Below are 7,708 nucleotides of genomic sequence, written 5' to 3'. Positions count from 1 at the left end.
TCTTAATAATTTTATCTTTAAAACCACTATTCAAAATTTGCATTTGCTCCCATCCTTGCATAAACACATTGGCATAACTGGGGGCCAAGGCCGCCCCCATAGCTACTCCATTTGTTTGTAAATGTATTTCTTTTTTAAAAATCATTTAATTATAACTAAGCATAATGTCTATCATTTCCATTAAAAGACTAATGGTACTGGAAGAAAAACACGTGACTTTAACAATTTAAGCCTCACTATTTCCATTCCCTCTAAATTGGGAATCATAGTGTACAAAGACTTAATATCTAATGTTAACATAATATCTGAGGCCTGTACATCCGAGTCTGTTATTTTAGCTAGAAAGTCAAAGCTATTTTTAATATGAGTGACATGTTTAGGTATAACCTGTTGTAAATGTTTATCTACATAAACTGACAGTGCCTCTGTTTTACTGTTTGCACTGGACACTAGTTCTTAGAGGAGGGTTATTTAAATTCTTATGGATTTTTGGAATTCCAAAGATCCTACTTAAATTGGGATTACTATTACTTAAACTTTTTTTGATATTTTCTTCAATTCCCCTGTTAAAAACCACTCCTGAATACAGGCGTCTATTATTCTATACCCCTGTTTCACCTTTGTCATATTTATTTTCTTATAAAAACATTCATCTTATAACAACTCATGCATTTTAATTTCATAGTCCTTTGTGTCCAATGTCACAATAGCACCTCCTTTGTCTGCCTTTAAAACATTACATCTTTTTTACTAATTAGCTTATCAAAACTTCTTTTTCAGCTGTAGACATATTGTAATATTTAAATTCAGACTGATTTTCAAACATTTCTATCAACTGAGCTTCACACAAATTTTAAAAAGCTTCCAAATCTTTATGTAATGGTGAATTATAACTGCTTGGCTTATAAAAACTCAGTTTTTCACTACCATCATTCATAGCTTTGTTAAACAAAAGCTTGAAATTTAACATTCTAACATAGCTTCTGAGCTCATTAAATGTTTGTAGTTTGTTCGCTGTTTGCTCTGGCACAAAATTCCAGCCTTTCCCCATGACATAACATTCAACATCAGATAGTAAATATTTTAAGAGATTTACAATTTAAAACTATAAGTACATAAGTCCTCCATTGCTGCTTGCTGCAGTTCCAATGCGATTCGTTCTGGCCTCTCCTTACAAATCCGTTTTTTGTTGTTGCTGTTGTTGATTCTGGCGCCATTTATTGTTTGAGGCTATTCCTTTGGATGTTACCTGGGCCCAGGTTCTTTCACTTCCTTCCTTTGATAAGTCAGGATGAACTGCCCTTCTTTATTGAAGCCATTCATAGCAGTACTACTTCCTGGTTCTGCAGTCTCTTCGCTAATACTGTTCAAGTTAATTATACTTGTAACACTACTAGTCGCTCCTACAGAATCATTTGTTTTAGTTTTATTACTTTTTTTACCGGGTATTTCTGTAACATTCTGAGCGTTTTTATTTAACCACTTAGATCTCTGTACTGCTCCACTCTCGATGCAAGCTAAAACCTCACTACTAGGCATTATGTCATTACGTGTTTGTTTCTGTAGTTCCAGCCTATATGCTGAAGTCACTCCTTCTTGGTAGTCTCTAGCATCTCTCTCATATTGTTTGAGTTTATGCTGGTTTAAAGAATCATTTAATTTAATAAGATTTTCTTGTATAGCACACTTCTTTGTGCTAAAAATTTCTGCTGATATATGCTTTAATTTATTAAAAATTTCACATAATTTGTTTGCGGTACTAGCAAGGGTTATATTATTGCAATCCAACAAGATTTCCATATACTGTAACCCCGCCTTTTGATTAACCTCCAACCATTTGTCTACTAATTCTTTAGGCAAGTCTTTTCCTGCAGGTAAATTATTCACTCTTAAGCCTTTTGGGACTCGTTTCTCTCTTAGACTATTTTCAAAAAAGAGATTGTCCCACTGTAATCGCTTGTATTTTGAAAGTTCTTTTTCTTGTTCATTAAACAACTCCGCATGATTCACTCTGGAGCTTGATGGTAAATTTGATGTCATATTTACTACAAAGGGATTTATTGGTAGAGCCAAACATCCCTTCAATACATCTTCATTTACAGTAGAAGAATTGTTGTTACTAGATAGTCCACTTGCCTCTTTAAAATTAGTAGCTGTAATGAACGAACCCTCTGGTGTATCATTTAATATACAACCAGCTGACAGAGCTGTAAAACTTGTTCCAGCTAAATTCCGGTTATCCATAGCTTCGAATCTGAAACTTAAAAAGTCCACAGAAAGCAGCAAATACTCCAACTCCTCAAATACTCAAACAAAACAAGGCAAATGAAGCAATAAATATTCAGTTTATTTCTCACAAGGTAAGTGCTTTCGTCTCCACACCTTTCCAACGAGACTTCTTTTGACAACACTTTCAAATAAAAACAACCTTTTATACTATCAGCAGCAGATCACATGCCAATCATAAAATGCATCAATTAATTACTAAGCAATGTCATATAAAACTATCAAAAACATACTATAAGTAAAGCCATGCAACTAATATAATTAAATACTAATGTTTGAAAACTCTTCTTTTTAAATACATTGCAAATTCTTCCTTGTTATTAAGACCAGGGTTGGCATTTAGCCTAACTTGCCATGAATACTCTAACCAGCCTAACTCTTCCTCTATGTTCATATAAAACTTTATATCGACGTATATATGAACACAAATATGCAGTTCAAGTTGAGGATGAAAAGAATGATATGAGTAAGCATTATAAAACCAAAAAATGTAAGGTTAATTTAAAATTTTTGGTATTAGAAAAATTAAATGACACCGTGTTTTGTATGAACATAGAGGAAGAGTTTGGCTGGTTAGAGTAGTAGAGAGGTTTCAAGCATTAGTATTTAATTATATTAGTTGCATGGGTTTACTTATAGTATGATGTTCTTCGTCTCACATTGCTGCAGTCATAACCTGTGGGTAGTCCGCTGTCCTCGGTCGGCCCGAATACCAAAGTGTTAGGCTGGCGTCAGTCATGGTCACTCAGAGCTGACGTCAGTACGCAGTAGTACTTAAGCGCATGACCGACGCCATATCCTCAGTCTTTCTTGCCGCGTGGTCCGAAGCAGAAGCAGCGTTTGCAAGTGCCGTTCGGCGTTCTGAAATTTTCATTTTTCGAGTTTCAGACCGAAGACCAAGTTGGGCTAAGTACCCCGTTGGGGAATATTTTTGTCTTTTCTTGCCTCAGTTTATCCGGATATCAGAAAAAGTTAATAATTGTATTTCTTGTGGGAAACAGATACCTCATAGGGACTATCACTCTCTCTGTATTCCTTGCTTGGGGCCTGAGCACGACGTAGTCGGGTGTCGCTTTTGCGCTAGATTTAATAAGCGCACCATTAAACGCAGATTAGACTGTGCTAGGCTTGTTTTCGGTAAGCGGTGTAACTACAGCATGCCGTCGGATCCTCCGACGCCAGCTACCGCAAAAAAGCGAAAAGATAAATCTTTAAAGTCTAAACCGGTTGAGTCGTCCGTTGCAGACGCCGGTTCTATGGAATCTACGGTTGAATCTGTGGATCCAGCCGAGGTCTCGGCTGAATCCCAGGGGGAACCTTTACTATTACAGGAGTTGGCCTCTCAGGAGTTAGGTCAGGCCGAGGGGGCTTCTCAAGTTTCTGTGGTTCCATCCTTACAAAAGGTTATTAGGCCTTCTACTTCTGTTACTAAAGGCCCTGCTAAGGCTAGACCTGGTCTTTCTGGTACAGGCCACAGCCCTAGTTCTGCGGGCTCTGTTCCTAAAAAACATATATTGAAAATGGCAGAGGATTTGATTACTTTGATCAGGGGTTCTATGCCCCCTCCAGAGAAGAGGCCTAGGGTGGAGACAGATTTAGAGGGATTGGAGCATTTCTCAGATTACTCTGAGTCCTCAGCTGAGGATACCCAGGATTTTCCTCCCTATTCTGATTCGGATGCAGAGGATTCCTGTCCTTCTGCTTCTCCTCCAGAGGATTTTTCCTTTTCTGAAACCTTGCACTCCATGAGGGAGCATTTCAAGTGGGAAGGTCAGGATTTTTCAGATTCTCGTAAGAGGCTTAGGGAATTTTTGTTTTTGTCACAACATAGACCTTTGGCTATTCCCCCTGTTTTAGATGTTGTTCAGGATGTTTTTTCTGAAGCTTCCCTTAATCCGGATTCTTTACCCCCTGCCCCTGTCAAGCCAGACAGGTATTACAGAGTTCCAATGGCACATAAATATTTGTATAAGAGTCCTAGAGCTGACCCGGAAACTATTATTCAAGGGCCTAAGGGTGTCAGGGCTTCTGTTGTTAAGAATCCAGTTCCTCTGGATAAAGATTCTAGAGCTTTGGATAGGTGGGGTAAAAAAGTGTATACCTCCTCCACGTTAGCTATGAGGGCTTTAAATTGCCAGTTTCATATGCTGAAGTATCAGAACTTTCTGTTAGGTCAGTTGAAATCTAAGGTAGATGCTTTATTTGAGGGTATAGAGTGTAAGGAATTGCAGGACTTAGTTAATGCTTCAGATCAAGTTCGTAAGCATTCCTTGCAGTGTGGCTTCGATGCTCTTCAGGCTTCTTCCAGGGTGGCTGCTACTGGTTCAGTTATTCGTAGACATGCCTGGCTTAAGGATCAAAATTTGTCAGAGCATGTTAAAGCTCGAATTTTGGATGCTCCTCTTCAATCTGAAGTTCTTTTCGGTTCTCCTGTGGAGTCAGTTTTGAAAAAGATGGAAGACAAAGCTAAGTCTATGCAGACGGTTAAGGAATTTTTGCAAGTGCAGCCCCCTAAGTTTAGCAGGAATTGGCCTGCAAGAGGATGGTCTTCCCTTCTTCGGATTTTCAGTCTAAGGGCAGGTCTAGACGTGGTAGGGGCAGGGCTCACGCTCAGGGTTGTTTCAGACCTAGGACTTGGAGTTCTCCTGCACAATCTTCTGGTGAGGGCAGGGGTCAGGCTTTTCGTAAACAGACCCAATGACCTGTATCTCCAGCTGCCAAATTCTTCCTGTCTGGCAGCTCCTCTGGGAGGAAAGTTGGCACTTTTCAAACAAAATTGGCATTTGGTCACCCAGGACAAATGGGTGTTGGACATAATAAATCAAGGCTACAAGTTTTATTTTCACACTTTTCCTCCTTTCAAAGGCATGCCAGATGTACCTCCTCAGCAAAGGCTGGAGGCTCACGAACAAATTTCTTTGCTTTTGCAGATGGGGGCAATCCAGGTGGTACCTCCGGCAGAAGAAGGCCTAGGGTTTTATTCTCGCCTATTCCTTGTGCCAAAGAAAGGAAACACTTGGAGGCCAATTCTGGATTTGTCCATTCTCAATACATACCTAGACATTCCAAAGTTCAAGATGTTAACATTACACCAACTTCTGCCTCTGCTAGGCAAAGATCACTGGATGGTAACTCTGGATCTCAAAGAGGCTTATCTTCACATTCCTATCAGGCCCAGCTGCAGGAGATTCCTGCGTTTTCGGGCTGGTACTTCTCTTTATCAGTTCTCTGCATTGCCCTTTGCCTTATCTACTGCGTCCAGGGTGTTCACAAAGGTTCTGGCTCCTGTAATAGCTTTCTTAAGACTGAGGGGAATACAAATTTATCCTTATCTGGACGATTGCCTGATTCTTGCTCAAGACAAAGACAAGTTACTTCAACATCTACAGTATGTAATGGCAGTTTTAAGGTGCCTAGGGTATTCTGTGAACGAAACAAAGTCCAGTCTAGTACCCTCTCAAGACATGTGCTTTCTGGGTGTGAGACTGAATACAGCCTCTCAGATGGCTTTTTTGACCCCGGACAAAAAAATAAATCTTCACCTATACTTCCAGCAATTATCAGTACTGTCCAGGCTGACTGCAAGGACAGTCCTTCAAGCCTTGGGGTTCATGGCATCTTGCATTCTGGTACTTCCCAATGCCAAACTGCATATGAGGAAGCTACAATGGTATCTCAAAAGTGTATGGACTCAACACTGCCACGATTTGGACACTGTCATTCAGATAATACCTTGCATCCAGAAGGAATTCTTGTGGTGGGCTCAGGAATGTCACCTAAACAAGGGACTCTCTGTGACCTGACCAGAGGCGAGTCAGATCTTAACGATGGATGCCTCAGACCTGGCTTGGGGAGCACACTTCAATGGGAAATGGATTCAAGACACGTGGCCTCCCAGACTACAGCATTTGCATATCAACATGAAGGAGATGTTAGCAGTCCAATTTGCCCTGATGGCCTTCAACGACCTACTTCAATCAGGACAGGTGTTGATTCAAACAGACAACACAACAGTCATGTGGTACATCAACAAGCAGGGGGGAACCCATTCTTACCCTCTTTGCAGACAAGCTATGATATTGTGGGAGACTGCTCTGAGTTTGCACATCACTCTTCAAGCACGGTTTCTGCCAGGAGCACAGAACTCCTTAGCAGATGTATTGAGCAGACAAATTGTGGATCCCCACGAGTGGAAATTGGATCCTCACATATTCTAACAGTTGACAGTGGCTTGGGGAACTCCAGACATAGATCTGTTCGCTTCTCCACTAAATTTCCAACTGCCAAAATTTTGCACAAAGATGTTTCACCCAAAAGCTTGGAAAGTGGATGCTCTATCTTTCAGTTGGAACAACCTTCACGTCTATGCTTTCCTCCTCTGCCTCTCCTTCCCAAGGTACTCTTGAAAGTCAGGCGGGACAAGCCTTGCATGATTCTAATAGCACCAGATTGGCCACGCCAGCACTGGTATCCTCTGCTGAGGAGTTTAGTTCAGGAGCCTCCTTGGCCTTTGCCACCGATTCCTCACTTGTTGTCCCAGTCAAGCAATCATTTTCTCAATGTCAGGGTACAGTCCCTGCATCTAACAGCCTGGCGTATTCTGTTTTAGACCCTGGGGGGTCTCAGCTTCCTCAACAGGTTTTGAATGTCATTTTGGAAGCCAGGCGGCCTAGTACTAGAAAAGGTTATGCTAATAAATGGAGGAGATTTTTTCTTTGGAGCACAGCAAAGAGCTTTGATGTCTCAGTGCCTAATTTGAGTTTTACACTACAGTACCTTACTGAATTACTAGACAAGGGTTTGTCTTTTTCCTCAGTGAAAGTTCATGCTGCAGCCATTTCTGCTCACTATGATTGTGATCCTCCTTTATTTTCTCACCCTTTGTTTAAACAATTTCTTAGAGGGGCAAAAAACATAAGACCCCCACGTAGAGCTCCTACTCCTTCCTGGGATCTCAATTTTGTGTTGGAAAAGCTTACTTTACCTCCTTTTGAACCTGCAGCTACGTCTGAGTTGAAGTTTTTGTCTTGGAAGACTGCTTTTTTGTTGGCCATTACATCTGCTAGGAGGGTATCTGAATTACAGGCTCTCATGGCGGTTGAACCCTTCCTGATATTCCATAAGGATAGGGTGTCCTTGCGTACTAACCCTACTTTTATGCCTAAAGTTATTTCTAATGTGGCCTTAAACCAGTCTATTCATTTGCCTACTTTTTATGCTGATCCCCAAAATAAGGGGGGAAAAGTCTTGCATTCTTTGGATATTCACAGGCAGTTACGCTATTATTTGAGCAGAACTAAAGGGTTTAGGCAGACTCAACAGTTATTTATTTCTTTTGCTTTGGGTTCACAAGGGAAAGCTGTTTCAAAGCAAACTATTTCTAAGTGGATTGGCCATTGTATTGCTTTTTGTTATTCTCATC

The sequence above is a fragment of the Protopterus annectens genome, chromosome 5.part1 (genome assembly GCF_019279795.1).
Source record: "Protopterus annectens isolate FY-2018-M chromosome 5.part1, PAN1.0, whole genome shotgun sequence".
Taxonomy (NCBI): Eukaryota; Metazoa; Chordata; order Ceratodontiformes; family Protopteridae; genus Protopterus; species Protopterus annectens.
This window is presented reverse-complemented; position numbering follows the sequence as displayed.